Consider the following 27708-nt stretch of genomic DNA (forward strand, 5'->3'; position numbering starts at 1 on the left):
CCCTATGGCAAAACTACAGCACATTGCCTGTGCTGTGCTTTTACCTCTGGCTGAACAAGAATGTTGCCTGGCTGGGGGTGAGTAACAGAAAGGACCGATACAAAGGCAGTTTAGGTGCAGTCAGCAGTCTCTCCTCACATGTTTTACAGGAAATAAAACTGTCTTGGTCTCTGCTGCTATTATTGCAGCAGGATTGGGAATTTGCCCCAATTATTCATCAGCAAAATAATCTTGGTGCAACAGGGTTGCAGCTCAGGCAGAGGGTAGGAAAGCCTCCCCGAGGGGATTGCTGCTAAGACACACTTGTGTGTGCAGCACGTACATCTGCATTCTTAGACACATTAAAAACAAAAACCCTCAGCACACTGGGAACTTAGCATGGGCTAAGCTGTAATGCTCGATCTCTGCGCAATGCTGTTATCCTATAATTTTGCCTCAGGTCAGGCTTAGCCAAGCTTGCATACATTTATCTGTATGAATAGCAAGTATTTCATGGAAAGCAGGAAGCAAACCAGGTGGGCTTGCTGGCCAGGGGACTCGTGGTTTTATTTACAAGGAGTGAGTGCCTATCGAGTGCCTAGCTCCATATTCCCTTGTTACTTACAAGTCCATCTGGTTTTGGCAAAGGCGCTTTCCAGGGCTTGTTGCTGGAATCCCGCAACAACAGGGGACAACGGGGAGGTCTGGGATGGTGGGCCACACCGGTTTGAAGTACGTCAGCTTAGCTGCTGTTCACCCGCTACCATGGGTAAATGCACTTAGGAGCCTTCTCCCTCTTTCACTTCTCCACTATTTTTTCCCCCTTTTGGTCATAGACAGAGGAGCCTTTGAAAGCTTTTGATAAACTTATGTAATTGGGTATGTTTTCCAAAGCACGTCTCTGTTCTTTCTGAGGGCTTAGCTAAGAACATTATTCCAATTCTTCTCTAGGCCTTCAAAAGTGCCGATCCTTTCAAACGTGCAGTGTGAAGGATTACAAATTTGTTTTTCAAAGGACCCCAAATCCCTGCAGCTTTCATCAGTTCCCCTCCTTGTGCTCCCAGTTTTCTCCCCTCACCACAGTCTCATAGCCCCAGCTCTGAGCTGCAGGATGCTGACACTCCCTCTTCTCCTGTCCCTCCACCTCTCACTTTTTCTTCTCCTTTTCAGCTCCCCTCACTGCCCATACTCCCCAATATTTTTTTTATATGAAACAAAAGTGCGGAGAAGCATTGCCATGGCAGCAATGCCTCAGTGGGCCCTCCCCTCCGTGTGCATGCGAGCTCTAAACTTTTAAAATAATGGCCTGAAAAGAACAGGAAGGGGACAGCTTGAGGCAGAGAAAAAGAGTGAGGGAGAGTGCAAAAGCAATGAAAAGTGGGACAAAACCATTGGAAATGCATTCAGGCTGACATCACCACCCTTTCCCACAGTGGTCATTCACTTCGGAGGCTCCAGTGTCCATTCACTGTCTTAAAGCTAGCTTTCTAGAGCCCTGGGAGACCATCTTTCCCGGCCTGAATGCCTTTTTTGTTGTGAAACAGTGAACTGTTTCTGAAACCCTGCATAAAGGGCTGAGTAATTCACTGCAGTTGCCAGGAAGTCTGAGCCACTTGTGAGCTAACAATAGTTAACTTTATCTGCCGGCCCGAGCCCCCCTTCCAGCTGTAGGTCCTGAATTCTAATAAGGGCTTTACTCATGCCTCTGAGGTTATGGTAATATTTTATACATCTTTTTTCATTAAGACACAGTCATAGCTACTGTTGATGCACCGGAGGCAAGTGCTGTCAAATCACGTGGGGTGGGGGGCGAAGGAGGGAAAGAAAATAGCTTTTTATATCAGGCAGGCAGTTTGGCCATTTTATACTAGAAATGTAAACTTTGTTTGGGCAAAACCAGAGATCATAATTTTTAAAAATTCACGTTAGAAACCCCAGCATCAAGCAAGACCTTATGATTGTTTTCTAGCTGTGAAACAACCTCAGCTTTTCATAATTTGGGCTTGCTGGTTTTATTTTTTGCTCTCCCTCTTCTCTGTCCCTGCACTGCAGGCACAATGGTGGCAAGTGAGTGAATCATGAAGGAATAGATGAATTTGTTTGGGTTTTCCTTTTAATCCAGATTTGGATGTTGATGTGCAGAAAAATTCTTCACAGTGACAGCACAGCTGTGTATAAGCAGTGACACAAAACAGTGATTCATGCCGTGGTTCTGCAATGCTGATAACAACAGTGTGTCTTTGAAAGATGTGGATCATCAGTTTTTTTCTTTACCTTCTGAACTAGTTGCTTTCTTGAGAACTGAAAAAATCAAGTGTAAGGGGAGTTCTAAATTGTCCCTTTGGCCTCCAGTGTTTTGAAAAAGAAAAAAATGGCTTATTCCCCACTTTTAAGCAAATGATCACTCAGAGTGGAACTTATTTCAGAGCATCACTGTCACTGTTCCTGTTCAAGGTAAAAGACAGCACAGCTTGAACAACTCTTCCATGTCTTTGGTGTCTATGCCTTACTTGCTATGCCTTGAGAAACAGCATTAGAAACCCCAGAATGAAAACAAAAGCACATATTTCAAAGTTCCACTCAATACTTTATTAATGTTTATAAAAAGTGATTGAAAGGTGCATACAGGTTTTGTAAAACTAAACCACAGAAATGTACTTGATGTATTCCCCTATCACAGCAATACTTTTTCATCTGTACTCATGACACCAACTGATGCCAGTGGGAGCTGCATGTGTTGTGGATGAGGTCACTGCAGGGTCACTGCATAGTAAATAAGTTGCTTGGCTTTTTGGGTAAGTTCAAGTATTGAATCGCTTTCATATCTTCTCTCCAAGTGACCTTTACCAGGGGGAATACCATGCTCTGATGGAGTGACAGATTTGAACTGGCCCTTTTGCTGTCTAACAGCAATGACTTCTGAACTTTGCTGTGGGTTTGTCTTGCTGAGAATGAAAAGCTGCTTTCAGCAGGTGGAGGCTCATAAGCCATGTGTTGTGTGTGTGCAGACACACAGGTGTGCATACATCCCCCCCTCCCCAAAACCTCTATTTTTCCCTAATCCAAATGAACTGTGAGAGTAGTCAGATATCAGAATTATCAGAGCCCACAGGTGGCACACAGAGGGGAGAGTGGGGATGCAGGAGAGACATTTTACAAAAGACTTTTATTAATAGTGAACTAACTGTAAAGTGATTAAAGCTATCCCCATGGTCCTGACTGAAAGCTCTGATCTACTGGTAGTGTGGCTTTCTCTCAGCATGGACTGCTTCTGCTCTTGAGCTGAAACATGTGAGCTGAAGCTGACTGTGTTGTGTTTTGACAACGCATTTAAATAAAATTAATCTATTTGCTAATTCTTTGCAGGGAGGAAGTATAAATTAGAGGGACTAAGAGCATATCATGGAGAGAAAAGGAATCCAGCTTTCTAATTTACAGTGACCTTCAAGATTCACCATAAACCTTTATCATCCACAAATGAACATTTCATCTCATTCTGGAGATAAGTTTTGAAGCATGAAAAGTCTGTCCACTTTTTTACATGCCCAAATGCAGACCAAGCACTTTTGAAAGTCGTGACCCGTGGTCTGGACTTAAAATTTGTCCCTTAATATATTAATTTGTCAGATGTGTCTGTATGATGCAATCCCTCTCTAATCATCTCCTCCCTTTCAGAGCAATGTAAATACTCCAAGCAACTACATGCCTCAACCACATGCAACATGATTTCATTCTCTCACTTCACCGGTCTATCTACCCACCAAAAAGTGCAATATTGAAGAATCACCATCAAATTTGGGTGTGATAGGATGCCAGGAAAAAGCCAAAACAAATCCTGAAAAAAATACAGTAGCACTCCTGTATTTCGAATTGATAGGCATGATTTCTTCTGGAAAAAGATAGTGACTGAGAATTTTTCAAAATTTTTTTTGATAACCAGGTCAAATATTTTACACCCTGTGTTGTGAAACCTCAAAACCTCAGCTGTGGAGTTACCTGGGATGGAAGGTCTTCAGGCTTTTATGTTTTACTTGTGTTTTCAAGTTCCATGAATCAGTGTCTTTCATTTCAGTGCCCTATTTGGCCCCTTTTGGCTCCTAAAGCTTTGTCCCCTATTTTTAGTGATTTCTTTTTTTCCTATTTCTAAGCCTGGTCTCTCTTCCATTCTGTTCTGACAGACCTTTCTCTCACTCCCAGAGTTTTCAGTATTTAGCAGGATTCTTTATCATCTTCTGCCACCTGGACTGCCTCTCACTTGTTCTTGCTCACTCCCACTTCAAAGGCTTCTTTGTTTCCAAGCCTCTCTTGCTGGACCTGGCTTTCTGTTTTATTAGAAAGTTCTGACTCAGAAAGCCTCAGCATCCTGTGAAGGAACATCTTGGCTCCTGGTAAGGGTGTTCTACAGCCCTAGAACTGCTCAGAGTTACCTTGGAATCCAGAACTCTGGGGAGAGCAAATAGCTAACAGCCCGCTCAGAGCTCTGCTCTTCTGACAGCCTCTGTTCTGGAAGCAGAGAGGTTGCAGTTTTGCCTTTCCATGGGACTTCTGTGTGACAAGATCCAACATCTCTCCACCCATCTGTGGCTTGGGGACAGCATGAAACCCCAGGAGGTGAGCTGTAAGAACAGACTTACTTTTCTGGCACTGCTGTTCCATCAAACTTCAATGGCTCCCCAGGCTTTTCCACATCTGGCTTAAGAGAAATGGACTCTGAGCCAGAAATGGCAGGAGAACCTTAGCAGTAGTACTTGGCACTGAGAGCCACAACATTCCTCCTCACTCTCTTCCTCATACAAGGAAAAGCAAGTATCATGAAAGCTTTAAGAGCGTTTTATACATGAATAAAGGAATGTTTCACCCCATGACAGTTCTTAGCTAGAACCCCTCTTACATGGAGAGCTGAGGCAGGAGGAAAGGCTTTTCCTCTTTTTAGGTCTTTAGAGAGTAAATATTCTAAAATAAAACTGCATAAGAGACAGTAAAGCCAGTGAAAGTCTCTGTTATATCCAGCATTAGCATACCAAAGTCACTGGCATGAGCTCAGCATGTGGAGTTTCTCTGTTTATTAGCTGGATTGCTCTATTTTGATGGTGCACTGGTTTAGCACTGATGTAACACCTTCACAGTCAAACACTGTGAGCCTGGTTTGAAAGACTGTAAGCATTTCCTTCAGGTGGCCAGGCAAGCAAAGGGAAATGAAAGCTGCTGGTGGGTGACAGGAATAAAAATACAGGATAAGAGAGTGTGATATTTCTCAGAGCCACACTGAGAACACTGCAGGAATCTTAAAGAACACATCTAAGCTGAAAGGAGAGGAAGAATTTTTGGCTGGAGGTGGTGCAAACAATTACTGTGCAAGCACCAAGAGCAGGCCTGCCTCTTGTTTTTTGGTTTTTTTTAAATGGCTCAGGGAATAGATTTGGCAACTCTGTTTTCTCATTTTTAATGCTCTGTGTAACACAACCAGAAAACTTGATGGAAAATGCCACTTAAGAATCGAGCCATTGGTCCTTCATTCAGAAACCTGATGTTTGTCCAGCTGTTCTCTCAATTCATCTTTCCCAGTGAAGTTTAATTTCAACTGCATGTGTGTCTCTATCTTTTCTGAAGCAGGAAATATTAATCACTAAATCTGATTGGTCTCACTGTTGCTTACCCCAGGGCAGCTTTTTTAGCTTATGAAAACTAGTGTCAGTTGACACTGTCATCCACATGGCTTGATGACTAAGAGCTGAAGATAGGCTATTTCCATTTCAACTAGACAATAAAGCAGAGAAGCTGATAAACGCTGAGGTAGGGCAGATTTCAGCAGGGAGGTTTTATGAAATGAAGTTTCTCATTGACCTCATACCCACCCTATCACTGGAAATGGAGCTGCCTCTGCTTATTCTTTTAATGTTTTTATTAAGAGATGTCATCAAAAGACGGAAGACTATGCAGCCAACTGAGAAAATTAAGGGGGAAAAGGCTTATTGTTATATAAATGTCCTTTCTTCCCACTTTTGCAGAGCTGCTGTTGATCCTTTCAAAGCAGTTTCCCTTCGAGAAAAGAAGATGCTGTTAGCTGGAATCGTACAAAGAAGAAATTACACCAGTTAGTCTTTTATGTTAATATTTTAGTCCATTAATGCTATTATTACTTATCTAGCACAAACTGAATGCTAGAGGCTTTTCAGATAGCAATAGAGCACTGCTATATTCATATATATATATATTGCTATATTCAGATAGCATCCATGTCCTGATGTATAGTGTACAGGTGATATATGCAAGAGGATGCATGAGTTGGCATCTAATTAGGTGCTGGCATGTACCTGAGGAGATGGGCACTGGGCTCCTAGCTCTGCAGCACAGGGGTAAGCCAGACTAAACAAGCTTTTTAAAGTTGCCCCGCTCTCAGCTTTGAGGCATGAGGCCTGATCTCTTCTCTGTGCATTCCTTTTCCTGCTGGTAAAAGAGAAGCTACAATGCTTTGTCGCTGTGTCTTTAGATTTCAGAAGGTGTCACGAAATGTAACTTCCCATGTAGATAAGGACTACTTAGCATACTGGGACATGCTCTCATTAAAGGCCTTCATGCACTGCTACAGCATGATACCTCAATAAATGCATTTCTTTCTCTGCCAGAACACCTTTTGATTTTCTGTACTCAGTTCCACAAACAAGCACTGAAATTTCACCTGTATTTTTAATGAGTTTGCTCCATTCCTCCTTTTAATTTTTTTTTTTAAGGATGAATATTTTAAATGAAACAGAATAGGAAAGGGGCAAGCCAAGTATAGGGACAAAGCTTACAATGCTTAGGATGAAGTTTATTGTAATTTCCTCCATTTTCCCCCTCATGTGCTTCCTTGGAGAGAAATTTGAATGGAAAATCAGGCAGAGTTGATTCTCAATTTCTCTGGTTACCACCGTAGAGGAAAATTCATTACACCTAATTGCCTAAGACATTGCCTAAGCAGGTAATACCTTCTGCTCTCAACAGATAGGATTTTCTAAGCTGATGCACTCACCTGTCCTCTAACAAAATCTCTGAAAACTGGAGATGAATGGTTGACCTGGTCCAGCGGGTCTTCACCATTTGGCATGGGGGGACTGAGGTTAAGCACCTCCACAGGGTTACTGCCACACATTGACGCTTCAGAGAGACCCCCTTCAACAGAAGCAACAGGTTAAAAACAGGGCAGAAAGGAAGAAGAGGCTGTGTTTCTTCTGAGCCTTCCTACCTGCCCAAGCATTGCACATGCCAAAATAGAGGTGACACAAGAGCAGCAGGAGTGGACTCCTCTTTGCTTTTTGAGGAGGATCAGGGCTGGTCCTGATGAACTGGAAAAAGCCTTTCCAAGTGCCCTGGGGCATCCCGTGGCTTCACAGACAGCCAAATGCTAAATAGGGATGTGTTCAATTTTGAGTTTCACACAGCCCTTTCTGAAGCTGAATACCTGCATGACATTGTGCTATAAACTCTGACATAAAAGACTCTGAGACCCAAGGTCCTCTGTGCAATTCAGGGTTTGGTTTAGCTCAAACAAACAAACAAACAAACATGTTTGGTTTGGGACACCTGCCTATGACTGAACCATATTATAGTTTTGGCCCAGTATCTCTGACTGCAAACTCATCTTCCTTTATATGCAGGTTGATGGTTGTGTGTACACACAGGGAAATGCAGAGAAGCCTCTGGGGAAGGCGAGCAGTCAAGTGGGGAATTCTGCATGTTGGGAGCCCACACAGAGCCCAGCTGATGAATAAATAAAGGAGCGCTGGCTTCTGACTGTGCCAATTCCTTAACCTTTGGGATCATTAACGACTTCTCTCTTCCACTGGAAAAAAAAAAGCCAGCAGTTCCTGTATTTTTCTGAGACACAAGCAAAGCATTTAGCACCACAAATAAGCTCATAATTTGACAGGCAAAATGCCCAGAAAAGTGAAAGCAGATTTCTCCCTCCAAGTCCCTGAATATCTTAGTGATCCTTTACTTGGTTTTCAAATGCTGTTTCCTTTTTGTTTAATCACAGGTTTGGGTCAAGCCACTCTTCAAAATATCATGCCCTGTCCATGTGCATTTTCTTAACCTTAAGTATGTTCACAGTTTCCTGCTTTGCCAGCAAAAACAGACACCACACAGAAATGCCTACACACGTCCACAGCAGCTGCTGAGTAGGCCTCATTTTTAATTTACCTACCATCCATCCGTGTATTTTTTTTCCTTATGCACGAAGCCAGCATCCACAGAGTTGGCATAACAAGTATTCAAGAAGCTATATTTGCTGTGAAACTCAGCAAAGGGAGTTAGCTACAGTATGTGAACAATAATTTTAGATGGCAGGCCTAAAAAGAGATGAGGCTGATAAAGGCCACAGCCAGGCAGAATGTTCAAACCTTTTGGAAAGGAAGTAATTCTGTGTCTTTCCCAAGAGAATTCCAGCCAAGGAGCCCAGTAGATTCTCCAAAGGGCTGAGGAAGCAGGTGGCACCCTGGGGTGGGGTCTGCCTGCCTCAGGCTCTGTGTAGGAGATAAGTCTTTGAGTGCTCTCTTGGAACTGATCTGAGAGGATTGTTGTCCATCCCCAGCCCCTCTGAAGGACCAGGCTTCCCTGTCACACATAACCATCCAGTCCTGGATAAATATGATGCTTCAGCACTGTGGGTTTCCCAGTGCTTACATTATCTAGGGAGGTGGGTAGGAAACAACATAGCATGGGGCTTTGCTGCCTTGCTGTGTGACTGCTGCTGCATCAGAGAAAGGTGATAGCTGCATTTGCATCAAGCCACAGTAAGTGAAATTCTGACTGAGTATGGGGGAAAAAAGATCAGAGTGAGAGTGGTTCAGCACTGAAGCAAGTGCCCACCAACGCTGTGCACTTTCCATTCTTGGACAGCCAAAATTCAACTGGACAGGCCTCAGCAACCTGCTCTAAGTCTAAATTTAGCCATGCTGTGGGGTTTGGACTGGAGACCTCCAAGCCCCATACAACCTAAACTGTGCCATGATTCTATGAGAGAGAAGGACAAGGTGAGCCTTCCCTTTCCACCCTTCCTCTTCCATGTCCCTTTCCCCCCTCCTCTCCCCTCCTTTCTCCTCCCAATACATCTTTTGGATCAGTATTTGGCTGCTTTTCTGCTAGAAAGGAAAGTTTTGAAGGTAACCCCTCACACCACATACACACCTGATTTTGAGGAGAAACCCATATCCCAGTGGCAATTTTAGGGAAAGTTTTCAATATTAAATGACTTACTGAAGACCACGCAGTACATTGGCAGCAGAACATGACTCTGCCCTGGTAGTCTGAGCACTAATGTTTTGTAACCAGAGGATTCACACTTCCTTCTATTCCTCTGAGGAAAAGAGAAGGACATTTCTCTGGGCAGCCTGCGTGAGAGCCCGTCACCATGGTGAAATGCCAGTTGTGATTATCCTGTGGAAACCACCTGAAATCCACGTGTAAAGTAGCAAAAAATTAACCTTTAAACTAAGCCCTACCAATCACATTAAAGGGAGAAGAATGGCATATTTAATTTTGTTTAATACTCACCAGGGAAAGAACGGACTCCAGCCTTTTCCATTAATGTTTAATAAAAACTTTATTAATTTTCTTAAATAAAGGTTTTAATGTCTCACTTACACCTACTTCTTGGATTCCAGAGGAACTCATCTTTGTTATCAGCTTTTGCATTTGCTTTTAGGATCTCTTTATTTTTTTATTTAAAAGAAAAGCTGCTTATTCCTTCTCTTTTTCTTTCTAGTGAATTCTAGAGAAGTTTTCCGGGCTGCTGGAGGACGACATCGCTCCAGTTGGGATAGCTGGAGGAGTGAGAGCTGCACGCTGGTTGAGTTGCAAACAGACGCGGAGCTGTTTCCCCTGCCGTCCTCGGGAGCCCCCCATGCTTGCACACCCCACTCATTCAATGCAGAGAGGTAGCTAGCAGCCCCCTGCCATAATTAACTCATTAATTAATCGTGCCTTAATGAGATACATGGCTGAGGTGACTGCTGCAGGAGTGCCTTAGGGAGGAAATACAAAGCCAAGCCCTGCTGCCATGCAGGCACAGCCTCATGAACGGGCCCTGCGGCGAGGCCCGCGTGCATTCTGTGTCCCGGCTTGTGACCTGGGGTCACTCTGGGCATCCCACAGGAAGGAGGAAGGGAAGCCCCTCACGCACAGCCAGCCCTTCTCCCCGGCGGGAGGCTGCGTGCGCTGCCTGCGCCGCCGCCGCTGCTCCCCCGCCTGCGCCAGCCCCGGGCAGCGCCGGCAGCCGCGGGGAGAGCTGGTGGGCAGCGCCCGCTTAGTCCCGACACCGCCTTTGCTTCGCTCAAGGGCACAACGGGTTGGCCGCCCGGCCAGCTCTCGCCATTTATGTGCTCTGGTGCAGAGCACCTGGGCCGAAAGGGCAGAGAGGGAGCAGCGGCGGGGCTGGGGCTGCCTCCGAGCGCTGCCCGGCGGCGGCGATCCGCTCCGCTTTCCTGCTTCCCCAGAAAGACCTTGAAATGAAGAAAAGCAGCTCATGGTGGGACACCGGCGGTAGAGGGAGGGTGGAAGGGAGATTTTTCTTGATGGGTGTTAATTTTTTTTATTGCAGAAGAATTTGTAAGCGGTTTCTTGCCGCTCTGGATTTTCTATTTTTCCCTTCCTTTAAGCTGGGAATTTCCTGAATTGTGAAAAACACAGCTCCTTACTCAGGTTTTCAGGTCAGCAACAAATCTGTGATTGTCTAAGATGAAATTGCTGTGACTTTTCCCGGGATTAGTTTGTGATATGCCACATTCAGGGAATGCATCACATGCACCTTCGAAGCTGAAAGATGAAGTTGAGGGAATAGTTCCGGATTTGCCCGCATGTAACAGTGGCTTATTTGGCCAAAAGCCTGTCATAAGGGAAATCACGAAGGATTTCTGAAGTTGTTTGTATTATTTTGTCACACAGAAAGGGGAAACTGCAGGCCCACTTCTCTTTCACAGGATGTGATTAATTCCCTTTGATTTAATCATTGCTGGGTTGTGTGTCAGGCATGGATAGAGTGTGGCAGGGAGGACAGAGGACCCAATAGCAGGCAACCATTTATGATTATCTCTAATCATAAATTTTCCTCACTGGAAGTCACTAAAAGGCCTTGGCTACAGGATAATGTTCATACACCTATTTTTTCCTCTTGTAAACAACAAAACATTTTATGAACAGAGTAGGGAATATGGATTGTCATGTCAGGACTCCAGATTACTTCACTACTTACGGTAAAGCGCTGCAAGTCTGGATTTGAGAGGTAGCTGGTATCATGCTGCAGGGTCTTGACACAGCAAACAAATCTCTGCAAAAATGGAGACACCTTCCCTGTGACAGGAATGCCACTGCCTACACAGCTATTGGCAGTTTGTAAAGCCTGTGTAATCGGTCATAGGGATAAACGACAGAAATATTTCTGGATGCAGCACTTTCCTGCTGATTTCAGGATCTTCCTACAAAGTAGTATGAGCAGCCTCGCCAAATCAGCTCTTGCATGTTCCCTTCTTCTTGAGACCTCTCCTTTCTTCAAAAAGGAACAGTATCTGTCAAGGACAACTAATCCCTATTGCTTGCTCTCAGGGGGTCCTTTCATGTGGCAAGAAAAGACCACAGCTTAGCTGAGTGAAAGTGGGCTGATGTTCTAATTTTGTTCTTCTACTTTCCTTTTGTTTTACAATCTATTTAGGATTAGAAACTCACTTAGCAGATGTAATTCTCCTGAAATAGAGTTTCTGTCAAAAAAACCCCAAAAATGTCATGACAAGGAACAATCTTAAAAAGTTTGACACTTCTTGTTTCAGCAGTCTTTAATGGAATAGTGCTTAAAAAAAAAAAAAAAGAGACCATAAAATTGCTTTGTTTTGACATTTACCAAATGAAACTTTTGGACCTTTTGTGTCAAAATGGCATTTTTCATTTCAAAGTGAACTAAACTAAAAGGAAACAAAGTTTAACAAGAGAACTAAACACCTGGAGAATGAAGCATGTATTTCATTTTGGATTGAATAGTTTAGTCTGAATTACTCCATCAAGAAACCTAGAATAGCTTACTGTAATCAGAATGGCATTTTCCTGATTTGTCAACAGAACAAAAATAATAAAACCATCTCTTATACACCTCAGCTTTAAGCTAAGGACAAAATAAACATTTTTTAATTTGATTTGCAGCAGCAGCAGGACATGGCAACATAGCAAAAGAGCTGCCTAAGATGCTTCTAATTTCTGTGGTGAGTGGGAACAGGTCAGTTGCAAAAACACAGCAACAGCTTACCCAGCCCCACAGCTTTTGGTGATGTGAGAACTATAGCTGCGGATAATAAAGCAAACAGTAAAAAAAATTACTCTACAACTAAATTTCTGAGCCAATAGGCGGTACCTATAGCCACCAAATCTTTTCCACTGTTGTATTCTTGCAGTGAAACACAGCCCTAAGAACTTTAATTTTGTTGCTGAAGCCCTGCGTTACTGACCTGGTCGCCTCAGCTTCCTTGGAGCTCTTATCACATGCCCCTCAGTGCTGTGGCTGCTGCCCATGTGCAATGAGCCTGGGGGCTAAAAATACCCATTACGAATGCTGCTGCATAGCAGGAGCATTTTTTTCTCCGTATGAAATCCCTCCATGTGGATTGTGTTACCATCCCACCTCAGCTAGCACATGCCGTCTGGGATTAACTGGCCCATGAAACTCAGTCCTGGTGGGGACCAGGGCAAACTCAATTCTGCCCACACTCCAGAGCTCCCCTTGAGGGCATGTGGGAGGCCCAGATGTGCTCTTCTCAGCTGCCTCTTCTGGGAATTGTTCCTCACAGGAGTCAGCATCTATTTTACTTCCCCTCTTCAGGTATAGTCCAGACTTGGCAAGAGGTGGCCATCGGTGTCCCCCTCCCCAGTCCCCATAGTGACTTCCCCTTCAGGCTCCCTGGCATCTGTTGTAGTTCCCTTGCTTAGTGCTGTCCCACAAACTTTCATGTGAAGACTTTTCTCCTTTCTGCTGGAAGCCTTTCACATCTTTGAGGAGATGGGAAGGGGACTTGGTGAGGCCTCTGCCAGGAGTATCTAGATAGAGCAGGGGACAAGCATGTAGGAAACTTATCTCTCTTTAGGTTATCCCATCCAGATACTTTTCACTCCAGACACTTTGTCACACTTTGTCACTTCTTACCCTGTAAATCTAGTGCAGTCTTACCAGCATGAGTAGAGGTTCCTCTTTTATCTGTGCATGAGGTCAACATTTGTAATGTAATCTGTCCTTGCCATTGTGTGTGTGTGTATGTATAAAAGTAGCCATATATATGCCTATAAACTAATGAAGTTCAGCAACTCTATGAAATTAGGAACATACATGTTACTGTAGTAGCTTGAAAAAATAAGTGATGCAAGGCTTAGCCCTTTCAGGCTATCCTTTCTTGTTGCAGCAGTTTCTGCTGACAGGGTGGCTGGAGGGATTGGGTTTATGATGAAGTCTTGGCTGTCTGGTTGAGGTGTGACTCCATCCAGCAGTGCCTGCAGCTTTCTCCCATCAAGAACAGTTTGTTATTTGTGTTATTTCTTCCAGACAGAGACCCCTCACAAACTGTCAGACCCTTCGTTGTGAGCTGAGGTTCCCTTTACAAAAAAGTTTGTGAATGGGAGTATAGGAAAGATGGTATTTCTTTCTTTCTTGTAGTTCAGGGCCAAGGTAAACTGGCACCAAGGGCACAGCTGCACTTCCCCTGCCCTGTGCAATGAGGGCTTTGGGATCCTGGATATAATTGCAGCATGTTTCATGGACACTATCACTGGGTGTATAAAAGAGCAGTTTATTACAGCAAAAGCAAAATGCTTATATCATGGTGCCTGCAGTGAACTCACAAGGATGGCTGGATTATTAAGGGATGTAAAAAGAGCCTTTTAGAAGTGTCACTCCTACACACTAGGGTACAGCAGGAGGTGCACAGCGGCGGTCTGTGTGTCTCTCACAGCGGGGACTGTTGGCACAATGGCTTCTGTTTTTGCTGCCTGTTCAGTATTATTTGTTTTATGTTGAAACTGTCAATGCACTTAAAGAGATTATATATTTTTCCCATGGCATAAACAAAATTACTTGCATTTTGCAAGGAGAGTAATGGTAATGAGAAGTCAGGCTTCAAGGGGAAATGATAGTAAGTTTGACAGCAAGGAGGAATAAATCTTGTACATTCAACTTAGTCCGAGCTGACTGTCATTTCCTTAAATAAATTAATAAAGTCAAGTCCCCATGTTCTTACCTTATGAGGATGGGGAGAAGAGGGAATGAGCTGTGACCTTGTAGCAGGCAGTGTTTTTAGTAGGTGATCTCTTACCATTAGCTCGAATCAAGCTTCAAGCAAGACATGAGTTTGGTGGTTCTCCTCAGGCCGATGTCAAACCTTTGCCCTCCCCCTTCCATCTATTACCTTGCAGCAGCCCAGAGCTAGACATGATTACAGAGACAGAGGATGATGTAAGGACTCTTCTGAAGCCAGCTGGGCTTAACAGGTCACTTCGGAAACATCTCCAGCCCTTCTCCCCTACCCGCTGTCACCCCTCCCACCCCCTGCTGAGGTGTGTAGCCATGAGCTAGACTGAAATGGGGAGGGGGAATCATGCTATTAATAACTCTGAATCTCTGCTCCCTGGAGGATGCCGAGCATTTGTTTATCCTTTGTTCCCAGGGGACAACATACTCTATGTTACAGCCATTTGTTGGTTTGATTTTTTTTCCCCACCCAAATACAGAACAGTGGCAGCTGAACTGCTGTATGAGAATAGCATTAAAATGTGTAATGCACCATAAATAAACAGAAATAGACAGCCAGGAAGCTGTGGTAATCACTGCTTTGATGTAGCATGAATTATGATGTGTGTATATATGTGAGCGACTGTGTGGGGGCGGGGTTTCAGGGTTTCATGTTTCTGGCTGTGCTTGTTTTGACTCAGCTGCTGTTTCTCCGAGAGGAGAGCGAAGCCAGCCTGTCATTTACCTATCTCCACCTTCGCACTGACAGCTGTGCATGTCCCTTGACTCAGAGGAAAGGGATCTCAACCTCCACTGCCCGTTCCCTTGGAGTTCCTCCCTCCGCCTCCTCCCTGTCCCCTTTGCCCCGGTAGCAAGCCAGAAGGGGTAATCCTGGCTGTCTCCCAGAACCGGGTCACTCCTCCTGCAACCTAGAGAGGATCCTCTTACATCCTGGGCTTCAACATCACCTTCCAGGCGTAGCTGATTTATGTTTCTTGGGTTTACATTAGGCTGTTGGGGTTTTTTTCTTGCTGATTTCCTGCTGCTACTGGGATAGTGAAAAAGGCAATGGTTGTGTTAGCACAGACAGGTGAAGTTATTCACAACTCGGTGTCATGCTTCCCTCAAGATACCGAAATTAAAAAGATGGCTGTTGCAGCTTAGTGCTCTGAGATCAGTAAGATACACACAGTAGGTGGAAAGAGAGGAAAGCCAGCAGAAAAAAATGTAGCACGGGTGTCTCCTTGTTGATTATCTCCTATCAGCTTCCCAGGGACTGCTTTAGCTGGCACAGCAAGCTGCTTGTTTGGAATTATCTCCTGCCCATCCCTGCTACAGCAGCAGGACCGCTTATTAAAACAGCCTAGCTTTCTTTTCGTGCTCTTTGCATTAATTTTTTACCTGGAGCCAAAAGCCTCCCTCTGAAAAACTTGTTTGGTCTGAATAGCCACAAATGAGTCTAACAGTGCTTAAGTGCTGCTCGGGTTCAATGAATTCTCTGACCTTATGATAATTTAGGTGTCACAGGGCACCAATAAATGCCAAAAACTGTCTGCCAGTCTGTAACTAGCTGCATAACCACCGCCGAGCGCTGCGGTGCTCAGCCAGCCTGCGAGGCCAATTAATGAGCCTTGAGCAGCAGAGTCCCTCCGGCCCTGCGTCCATCCGCGCCCTCTCGCGGCTCCCGGCCGGAGAGCGGCCGCTGCCCGCCCCGCACATCATCCCGCCCTCCTGGCTCAGCTCCGGGCGCTGGGCTGAAAGCATCAACTAAAAGGTTCATTCTCATACAAGAAGCTCCGTTTCCTAGCTGGGGTGAGGCAAGGAAAGCGCAGGGCTTGGCTCTGCTGTGAAGGAGTTGTCTTGAGCAGGCAAAAGGTTTACGAACCCAGAAAACTGGGAGCACTTAAATACCTAAAAATTTTTCAGCCGAGTCAGTCAAGTCTGACCGGCTTAGAGAGTCCCAGTGAACTGCTGAGCACGTGCAAAATTTTCTTGCAACGGTGATAAACTGACGTAACCAAAGACCATGCAGAAACTATCCGAGCGAAGGAGTGGTTTTCAGCTAGACAGTTTCAATGGGAATTTGGTGTCTAAATATTGCCAAGCATCCAGAGGTGTATTTTTCTCATTGTTATCACTTAACACAGTTGCACTTTATTATAATTTTAGCAAAGAGGAAAGGTTGTACATTAAAGTCTTTCTACATATAGGGACTGCAATACATCAAAGCAAGAGGAAGCCCTGCAATTTTTCTCTGAGGAATAAAGGTGCACCTTGGTGGAGCTGAGTTAATGCTCTAACTAATCTCTCCCTGACTCAGCAAGGAACTGAGGGATGTGTTTAACTTTATTTGCAAACTTTAAGAAGTTTGTGAAACAGATGAAGCCTTGTTGCTGTGTGGCATAGCTTCACACTAATGGATGCATTAAAAAATGCTGTCACAGCGCACCTATATTGCCACACATGGTAATTAGTCAAATTGCAAGACAATTATCATTCCAATGCTGAGATTGCTGACTTGCACTTGCATCACAAATGCTGGAAACACCTTCCTCATTCAGAACTAGCAGGCCTAATTCTGTATTATGTTGTAGCTCCATTGCCCTCCAGCAACACAAAAGGTCTGAAGAGGCTAGAAATAGCCTCTGGAGAGCAATCTCTGACATAAGATGTTCATCCCAGCCCATCTGTTGGCATACCACAGCTCCTCAACGCTAGCTCACTCCAACTGTCTCACAAACCTCTGCCTGGGGCCCTTGTTGGGAAGGGGCCATGTGTTTGACGCGTACAAGCAGAGAGGAGGAGCACTGCCTAGCAGTATCTCAAAAGCAGCTTATGGTCCTAGGGGCTAAATTGAACTCAGTTCAGGAGACAATAATAATTCATGAAGCGCCCCTTCCCTCACTCCTATCCTCCAAATAGCATTTCCTCCTCCCCTTCTGTTCACTGGCTGTCCCCCAGGAGGTCCTTGCTAGCCCTTCCTCCTGAAGAGAGGTTGAGTTGGAGCAGGGGGATGGTGCAGGACTAGGCAAGGAGCCAGTGGTGGTGTATTTTGGAGATGATGATAAGCAGGAGAGGGAAGGGAAAAGTAGGCTGTGTCTCCTTCATCTCAATGACCATCTCTGTGCACAGAGTGGCAGGATGAACCCTGGGAAGCCCATGGTGAGCCAGCCCCTGTTTTTGGAGACAGCACAGTAAAGTGGAATGTCTCTGCCTTCATTCCAATGTGCCAGCTCACAGTGAATGGCCAGAGGGTTTTGGGCAAGAGGTGGGACTCCTTGCATTTTAGAGTCACCAACAACTCCCTGACTTTTGCTCAGGACATAAATGTTCTTCTGTCTGGTCTTTCAAGTTGCCTGTGGCTCTGTCCTCCAGTGGGACTGGAGCTGTTGGTTCTCTCCCACCGCGAGGCCGTGGTGGCCCTGGGCTTTCCAATGCTGTCGCTGAAGTGCAGAGCAGAAGGTTTCCCCGCTGTCCAACCCACCATGCATCCACCCACCAAGTACCCACTTCTTCTCTTCCTTCGTTTGGATGTTGCTCTCAGCATAAATCCTACTTCTGTTATACACAACATTTTCAAAAAAAACATTATATAAGCATGAGAAAAAGGCACTGCCCTTGACTTTAGATTACTTTTCAGTCGTTGTAAAGATAGGACTTGATAAAGTAACAATACAAAATGGCTTCTCCTGAGTCATATCTCTTTTTTCATTAGATTTAGAGGCTCAAACCACCCACAAAGAACACGAGAGTTTTTAATGCTCTTTCTTGATCAGAGGAAAAAATGAGCATAAGGGGATTCTGCTGTGCAAGAGTTATTTGACAATACCAGCCTGATATAATAAATTATTCTGCTAATTTCTGTAAGTATGTAAAGCATATGTAAACCACCCCAAATGTCAGTATATTCAGACTTCTTAGAGTTTTTAATTTCTTTTGCATTGCAGAAGAAAAATACATTTTTTTAAGATGAAAAATTATTGACACTTCTGTTCTCACCAGCTGAATTAATAGAAGGTTTGTCATTGTCTTAAATGAAGTGAGAATCACACCATTGCAGTCCTGTTTAGTGTCATAAAGTTGTCAAGCTGCCAGTTTCCTGTTGGCATGTTAATGGCTTTTTTATGATATTCAAAGCAAATAAATTATTTGTGTAGTGATTTATTCTGTTTTGCAATTAATTGCAGTCATTGAAATATGTTTTATCTTACACTGGGGTTTTGTTTTATATGATGAGGTCATTATATTTCCATTTTTTTGGTATTTGAGAGCTTTACGTTTGCCCAAAAGATGTAAGTATGGCAGTTAATGACTGGTTGCAAATTCAGTGTTCTGCTTTCAGGAAGTTTATGACATTCAGTCAGTGTCTTTGCTGAGCAGAGGTTTACATTTTAAGGCTTTATTTTTTTTTTTAATCTTTGACATACTATTGCTAGGATTTCAGATAAATCCAATATTTTTGCACTCCACATTTTTTTCTCTTATTTGCTGTTTTTTTCATCTTCAAGGAATAACAAGAATGAAATGTGTATATAAAACCATGATACATCACAAAACACATCACATTTAGCTTTAAGATACTGCTAGCATGAAAATATTAGTAGTTATAAATCCATCTCCAAGAGAAATGACTATATTTCTCTGCATTTAACCTGCTGTTCATTAAATGGAAAGATACTTCTTCTAAATTGTCTGAATGTTAAGGTCGTGTATCTCCTTGGAATGGCCCAGTCTTTGAAGGAACATTCTTCCAGTTGTTAAACTAGCTCTCAACATAAAGCCTTTTCTACCATTCATGTGCATGCAGATGAAATTGGTATTCACAGAGAGCTAAACCAAGGCTTATATTCTTTTTCCCCTGAAGATCTACTCTCCCACCTTTGAGATGTTTCTGCTTTTGAAGTATGGAAGCGCATGTGAATCACAGAAATTGAAAAGGCAGCCAAAATTGCAGATTTCTGGTATTTCTCTGCCCTTCATGTTTTACAGTGCTCATTGGGCTCCCGAACTTGACAGAAGCTTGGCCATTCATACTGTGAATACCTGAATCTAGGAAAGCTAGTAATCATGAAAAATAAGATGTGCTACCCTTGAATAACTGTTTATAGCGTATGGATGGGAATAGAGCATTGCATTGTGGGGAAGCTTTACTAGAGTTCCCAGGGGATGGAGTGACTCACCTTGGAATTATATCAATACCATTGGCACTGCAATCCTGTTCAAAGGCTCCACTGGGCAAAGAGCTGGGCCTAATCAAAGACAGCTCACCTGGTATAACTGAAAGCATTTCTGCTGATGCAGGTGGCACAGCTGCGAAAACACTCCTAGTTCTAGCTGTCAGTATCCTGTCTATAATCAATCTAATGTCTGAGTTTTAATTCCTTAAACAATGCGGGAGTTTTTGTGGTATTTTATAATAAATATTATTGAATGACAATTTACACCCAAAAGTAAGATTAGCATTTATTCAGGAATGCTCTTCTATTTAGTAGTTTTTAAATGAACACATAAATTAATAGATAAGCCTGTTAACAACTCTGAAATAAAATTAATTTGTTGATGTAAATTGTTACTCAGCAGGAAATTCATGTCTGCAAAATAGCTGCAGTTTTAGTTGCTGACAGTCACAGTGCCTTAAAAGTTATTTCCACAAGTTCCATGAAGCAGCTTATAGATGCTTTTATTTAATGTTGTTATTTTATATTATTCTGATGGCAACATTTGCTCTTCTTTCATAAAACAACTTCTCCCAGACACCAGACTCGTGGGAAAACTGGAAAGAAAAACAGAAAAAAGAGATCGTTCTAAAGCATCCATTCATCAGCCCTGTATCATAGGGTTAAAATTCAGAGACGATAATAAACTTTTTAAAAAAATTCTTGTCTCCAAGCTTTGGCAGGCAGAAATAGTAATTTCTATATAGTAGAGCAAGTTTAGCCATGTGGCAGCAACTGATGTTTGAATGCTGTAGCAAATGGATGATCTCTGAGTTACAGAAATTAGAGGTCAGTCATTCAAATACCAGTTATTTTATTTGACTCACATAATTAGTGGCCATTACTACCTATTATGACTGACTGGTAAAAGTTTATTTACTTTTGCATCACGTCCCCAGAGCAGCACAAAACAGTCTCAACACTGATGTGTCTAGCAGCAGAAGACACCCACACTGAAATCAGAGGTGTCATTGCAGCAAGGGCAGAGACACCTCTGGTGGGGTTAGCCTGGGTGCCACTAGGGGGATGCTCTGCATGTGGTCCTTAGTGCATAACAGCTGCCTCTGCATGTACTTGTCATCTGTAGGCAGATCTGTCCAATTTATCCTGAACTCCCAGTGCCACAGTGTGCTGCTGCCACTGCCTGAGCTGGTTTCCTCAGTTCTAGTACAAGTATGTCTGTGCCTGCTGACATCATGACTCTTGTCTCCATGAACATGCCCATGGAAACAAAAATGCACCAATCCTCGCTTTTTAAAGTGCTCGTGCAAGATTTGCAAAATTTGTGCAGTGGAGACCACTGATGAAAGAAGTTCTCTGCCAATGGAAAGAGAAAACCATAGAAGCATAAATGCAAGTGCAGGAACTGCAGCCTCACCTGTGCTCTGGGGAGTGCAGTGACTTCCCAGCTGTCCATACTAGCTTGCTCAGTGACTTACCCACTGACAACGTGATTGTGCAGATCCTTGTTTGTGAAGACAGTTCAATAGCCTCAAACGAGACTGTTTGCATAGAGGGTGGGATTTTCCTGATACAGACAGCTGAACTTCAGGAACCAAAGTCACATAAGATAGACAGTCATATGTCCAGTGGATGAAATGCTGTGAACTCAACTGCTGCACTTGGCTGGTGGGAACTTTCTATGAGGATGGATGGGCAAGGCATAGAAATAACTTGTCCTTTATTATTTTATTATTAAATAAATGATTATTTGTTATTCATTGTTTTTATTTTATTACCAGTGGAATATACGGTGAAATAAACGATTCATAAAGCTCATCTTCCCTTATCTCTGCAATACTTTCTTGGGCTCACTGGAGATATAATTTATGCTTGTTTCTCCATTTACTGCAATTGCCCTTTATCAGAATTCAGGTTATACTTTGCCGGCTGATTCTGATAGCTGGAAGTAATGCAAAGAGGATGTTTTCAAAGTAGACTATTACAGGGAAAAGAAAGACTTTCTATCACCATGATGCTGTTTGCAAAGGGGATCTAAATTTTCTTTCAAACAATACTGCAACTGCTTAATCCTCTCACCGCTATGAATATTTATAAACTCAAGAATCCGAGTTACCTTTCCTGTCACCCCAAAACCAAACATATTGATAAGGCAATATGACATAAAAAACCAGTTTTGACTTGAGAATTTCTCCCCTTGGTAGAGAAGCAGATATGAAAATAACTTAAATAATAAGCTGAACAAAGTCAATAAGCTTCAATGTCAGGGTCATATCTGCGCCTGGTGCTAGAGGGATAGTATTTGAGGGTGACAGATGAACATTCTTTTCCCTTCTGGTCTTAAAAATCTATGAAATCAGATCTCTCATCTCTGGAAAAGTGCAACCCTTTTCTCTGAGGCAGCCAGAGCTACAGAAAAGAATGTCTGACCAAGTCCTTTCAGGGCACCTTGAAGGGCCTCGAGGGAGCCGTGATTAACACCATGGTGGCTCAGTCAATGGGAGTACTGCTAACATGACACTTGAAGAGTTCAAAGTGGCCTTTGAAAGCTGCACAGTGAGAAGCAGTCCTGCGTATTTTGTGAAAATTTCCTTCCCCAGCTGCTGCTGGCACGAGTCCTATGGGTTGGGCACTGGTCTGGCTATGAATCTTCAAGATGAGCAGCTGCCTTTGCATGTGTTTGCATTTACTTGCATCTGATTCTGTTGCTCTAAAAAATATGAAGGTGCATCCAAAACTCAGCCTCCCAGCCCAGGATGAAGAGGAAAGTCAGCATGGTGCAGGTGGATGTGACCAGCTGCATGCTGGGGAGGAGAGGCTGTGTGGCTCCTGTCCCAGGCTCTGCACTGAGAGCAGGGATCTCCAGACAGGAACAGTGCTGGTCACCTCCTTCCTCCTGGCAGGGCACCAATTTGCAGACATTATCCCCAAGCAAAAGGAGATGAGCTGAGCCAGATGAAATTTGGACAGTTCAGGTGATAAAGCTCTTTGCTGCTGCAGAGCTCATTATGAACCTCACAGCCCTTTCTGGACCTAGGAGATAAACAAGGGAATTCATTAAATGCATTGGCTTATTAAGAGTGACTGACTTACCTTCAAGATTTAGTCTACTTCATTTGTTGCTCATCATAGGTAATTGTAGATGATTAAGGATATGAGGGCTATCAGTTTTCCAGATATTGGGTAAACACCACTGTCCTTGGGTCTTGTCCTAATTATTTAGATTTGTAAGTTCTGATTTACAGTGACATACAATATTTTTACTTTTTTTTCTTTCCCTTTTTTTTTCACAACTGGGTTTTCAAAGACACAGCAAAGAAATTTTATTTCCAAGAAAAATTCCAACACAGCAAATTTCAAATCTTAGTTCACTTCCAGTAACAGAAATGTCTCTGGAGTTTGAGGTACAAATACAAGAGTCAATAAATAGCTAGTTGTTGGAGCAACTAACCCAAAACCTCAAAAGGAGGAAAAAAAAATTCTCAGAGCAGTGAATGTGTACTGGGTCAGCCTTTAAGTATTTACATCATCTGAGTAGGACCACAAATATGAAAAAAGTTGATGATGATCATGTTAAAGCTATGAAAATGGAGAACAACATGAAAGTGAAGAGAAATAGTTAAAAGGACTGTGAAAAATAATTAAATGCTTAAAAGGCAGCATGTTTAAACAACACAATAGAGAAGGCTATTAGAAGTAAAACACTCATCAATTTGAATGTGGAAATCCTGTCCAAATGAGGAAAATAAAAGACCAGTTAAACTCATCCTGTTGAACATAGAACTCTAATGAGGCAAGCCAAAAAAAGATTCTGAAGAGCAACTTCCTACAGGCATAAAAGTGACTAATAAGAACTTTCTCAGAAACAGGAAGCCTTTTGGAAAGTCAATGGGCTGAGAAATGATTAAGGTGCAAATAGGATACTCCAGGAAGCAGTGCTATGGTGAGAAAGCTAAATGAATTATTTGCATCAATGTTCTCTTCAGAAGAGGTCATGAAGGTTTCCACACCTGAGCCATTCTTTACAGGTTCAATCCTGAAGAACACTCAGAAATTGAACTGTCAACAGAGGAGATTTTCAGAGCAATTCAATAAAATGAACAGTAGCAAATCTCAAGGACCAGGTAGCATTAAACCAAGCATTCTAAAGAAGTTAAAATATGAGACTGTTAAACTACTAATTTCTGAAATCACTCTTGAAAGCAGAGAAATAGAAAGTTGCAAATGTGATGCTATTAAAAAAAAGTCTAAGGAGCAGAACAGAAAAACTACTGACCAGTAAAATTGATTTATGTACCAGACAAATTGGTAGAGATCATAGAAAATAGAACTGGTAAACACATCATTTTGTAAAGCACAAACATGCCTCACAAATCCATTATCATTCTTTGAAGGAGTTAATGAGAATCAGACTAAGGGCATGCTACCTGATATACAGTGGACCTGGGTTTTCACAAAGTGATTCACGTCACCAAAGGGCCTTAAAGAAATTAAACAGTCATGGGATAATAAGAAGGTCCCCTCACATGATTTAATACATGACTAAAAGAAAAAAAAAAAAAAAAAAGAGATTAAGGATAAACTGCCATCCTTACAAAGTGGAAATATGGGGTCCAATTGAATCCCACACGGCCCCTGCTGGGACCCGTGCTGCTCTGAATTAGATTTGATACAGGAATGGGGATGGAGCCAGGCTATGCTCCAACTTTCTAGTTTTCAACAGTTTTATTTGATCAGGAATACAATTTAATTGGAGTACAGACTGAACAGGTTGGTTCATAGGCCTTTATGACCAGGAGACCATTGCCAGGCTTGTGTTGTTGAGATATTGTGGATTGGCAAGCAGGCTTGCAGAGAAAGGAAGAAACTCTTTCTTTCTTAGGTTAGAAACTGCAGTAATGGCAGGCATCAGGGAATATGTTGTGTATGCCTTGGACTTGACAGAGATGGCAGATATTCCACCTGTGTATGTCAAGCAAATTAAATGCTAATATTGACCCACCACCTACAAAGATACTTGTTGACTGAGGATGGGAGAAAATAAACGATTTGCCAATCTATAGACCAAGATGTCAGAATTATGATACTACAACAAGAAGCAACTTTTTATCATTGAAACATCAGATTTTCACAAATTTTTACACTTAAGCAGTTTTATTACTCTTTTGCATGAATTGAAGCTCTCTATATGTTAAATTTGGCTATCTGAGAAACCTAGGTAATTTTGTACTGCAGTTATAAGGAGATAATTGATTGTCAAAAGCTAAGTGGTCACAAGTAAAAATTATTTTCTCTGCTTTAATTAGTGAGCCTTTTCAGACACTCTGAATCCTTAACCCATGAGAACCTTAGGGCAAAACCAACCTTTGTATTGTTAGGTACACCTCTGTGTTCTTTCTTTGATATTAAATAACTGCAACATTTCTCCTTTAGAGATGTTATGGTCCCATTAAATGAGATGGTGTTTCAAAACTTATCTTTCAAATAAACTGCACCATAACTGTTGCTTACAGTGATCGTAACTCTGAACTACGAATCTATTCACAAGTGCATTGATGATACCTAGGGTTATATTTCTAAGTCTTTTGCTTGCATAACTGCTGTTTTGGGGCATGGTAGTTAGTGTGGTTGTGTAATTTTTACTTCCAAGTAACATAACAGCCTAACAGCAAGTCTCTGGTGTAAGAAATACCTATATCTCACTTTCAGTGGAGCCGTGAGTAAGGAACAGGTAAATAAACCTTTGTATGGTTTGGTATCGCTTGCATACATATACACTCCCATATCTTCATATATCCTGCACATCCAGGGCAGAGGGGCAGGCTGTAGGGTATGTGGCAGGTATATGGCAGGTACTACGTATGTGCATTGTGTAATCCACCGGGGAAAACTCCCGTATGGGAAAATAATGATTTACAGACAAAAATTAGTGAAACTCCCAAGAAACCACAGCACAATGCTGTAAAAATCTACTTTCCCACTCTTGCCATGATGGTGAAGTTAGTGTAATTGAGGAATGTAATTAGATTGTCTGCTTGTGCTGTTGGGCAGTGCCTCGTGTTTTGTGGAATAAGAGGCTCTGCCATCAAATTGCTCCAAGCTCTGGTTAGAGAAACTCAGTTCACATCAATTGACATGAACAGTGTAATGACAGGTTACACCATTGAAATGTGGAGTTAATGTGCAAGGCAATGCCAATCTGAACTGACAGTGGTTTATAGTGATGGTGAGCAGCTGTCAATGAGGACGCAAGCGCACGGAGACAGAAAACCCAGAACATCCAACAGATTCTTCTTTTACTTATCCTCCTTTTGTACTGATTCAGTGAAATTGCTTGCATTTGCAAGGATACCAGGAAAAAATTAGGTCAAGTAGCACAATATTGTCCCTGAAGTACTTCCATTGAAAGGGGTAAAATGATACCCACTTCTTTCTTTCAGGGCTAAATTCAGCCCATTATTGTTTCTGATCCATTTTGCATAAAATGAATTAATCAGTTGACAGGTTTAGAGTAGGAAGCAATTTAAAAAACCCCAAATTAAATCTGTTTTGTGATGTTCCCAAATATGCTTTAGGCTGAAAGAAACTTCTGTGAAGTCTCTTTCTATCTTTTCCTTGTTTGTATAGTCTTCCATAGACAAGTGTTGTCGATTACTGTTGATAATATGATGCTGGAGGAGCTGAATTTTGGGTTGAGCTGTTAAGTCCATTCCTATATGAATGGTGAAAGGGCAGCACCTTCCCCCCATACACAATTTCTGCATCAAGACTGGGATACTAAAACCTAATGACTTAATGTGATTCGTATGTTTCTGAGAGACTAGGGAACTACAAAATGCCAAGGCAAACAGCTGCCTGAACGGGTATCACATGGTTGATTTTTCATAATTCTTCTTCTCTTAGTGTATTTGTTAATTCCTGTCCCAGCAAGACTATAAATGAAGCTCAGCTGACCAGTGGAAATTGAGAACAAGCACTGAGTTTGTAGAAGATAGACTGGATCTAGGGAACAGAACATTTCTTCTGCTTGGACAATGCTCTTACCATCAGTGGGATGAGGTGAACAGATAATAAGTACAAATCTTTGCTAATGTAACCATAAAGTTTTACTGCTAAAATTGAAAAGGTCAAGCAGTGCAAAAATCAAGGTTTCTCTAGCAATCTTTAACTTGGCTTTGTTCCACAGCTGGAGTATTTTCTTTTCTTTTTTACGTCATTAAATGTGTCATGCAATATATTCCTCTTTGACGCTAAATGTGTATGATAAGTATACAGGGCATGAATTGTGGTAGAAATAACTGTTGCCATGGGAACTTTAACTTTTGCATATGCCAAGTTTGACTCTGTAATTGTGAAATCATATGACTGCAATGAATGGGAGGGTGGCACATCCCTCTGACCCATCCCTTTGAAGCAATCCTCTCTTCTCTCTTGTGTACCTCCCTACCAGCTCCATGCTCCCATATCTGATCCACAGCAGGTCCCTACACCAGCTTAGGGAAACACTGGAGTGCTCTTCTGCCTCTCTTTGCCAGAGAAGCCATTGAGTTTCTTCCTGAAACTGTCCACTTCCAGGTGAGCCTCTAGAGGCTTGCAAGCAGGATCAGGTCTGACCTATGCTGCCTTGTTCAATGAGTTCATTAACACGTGTTTAACAACACTTATCAGTTCTTTGGCAATTCCAGATGCATTTTGCCTTAGCCACTCACAGCTACAGAGTAATGGACCTATTTTATATTGCGAAGACCCAAGGTATTTATTGTATGTCAACTTCTACTGGACACAGCTAGAACCTGGAACTCTACTCCAGGAGTTTGAACAAAGTTATTTGCTCCCTGAGCATTTACACCCTCAGTTTCCTAGAGAAATACACTGCACAGAAACATTCTTCTTTTAGGCCCTTTCCCTAACCTAGTCCTAAAATGGGAATTGCTGTCTTGCTGAAATTCTGATACAGCAGTGTTTGTTTACTTCCAGATAGACCTCAAACTCTGAAATATCAAGAGCATGAAATAGATCTGCAGAGTGAAACATGTTTGTAGATAACAAAACTGTTCATTTAGTCAGTCTGAAGAGGCTCATCACCTTGTGGGGATTTTTTCCAGTATCTTGTATTTTTTTTCTTTCCTGTGGCCCAGAATCTCTGGCTGAAATACAGCTCCTGAGGGATCTCAGTTCATAGTGGGGAAAAACCCAAACTCTGTGTCCATTGCACAGTTCTGTGGGCCTCTTCTGATGGGAGAACCAAACAGAAGTGATATAGGAATACATTTTCCTGGGGAAATGCAAAGCCACTGTTGAGACATTTTGATACAG

The 27708-nt window shown here is 42.6% G+C and overlaps 1 long non-coding RNA gene across 1 annotated transcript in view; it reads left to right on the forward strand.

Moving 5' to 3' along the window:
- Positions 1-10310: 10310 nt before the first annotated feature.
- LOC120411798 overlaps positions 10311-27708 on the forward strand; it is a 71532-nt gene continuing 54134 nt past the window's right edge. Inside the window, exon 1 of the long non-coding RNA XR_005604339.1 lies at positions 10311-10486. This is a non-coding gene — a long non-coding RNA (uncharacterized LOC120411798). The remainder of the gene's footprint in view (positions 10487-27708) is intronic.

This window comes from Corvus cornix, chromosome 3 (assembly GCF_000738735.6).
Source record: "Corvus cornix cornix isolate S_Up_H32 chromosome 3, ASM73873v5, whole genome shotgun sequence".
Lineage (NCBI taxonomy): Eukaryota > Metazoa > Chordata > Aves > Passeriformes > Corvidae > Corvus > Corvus cornix.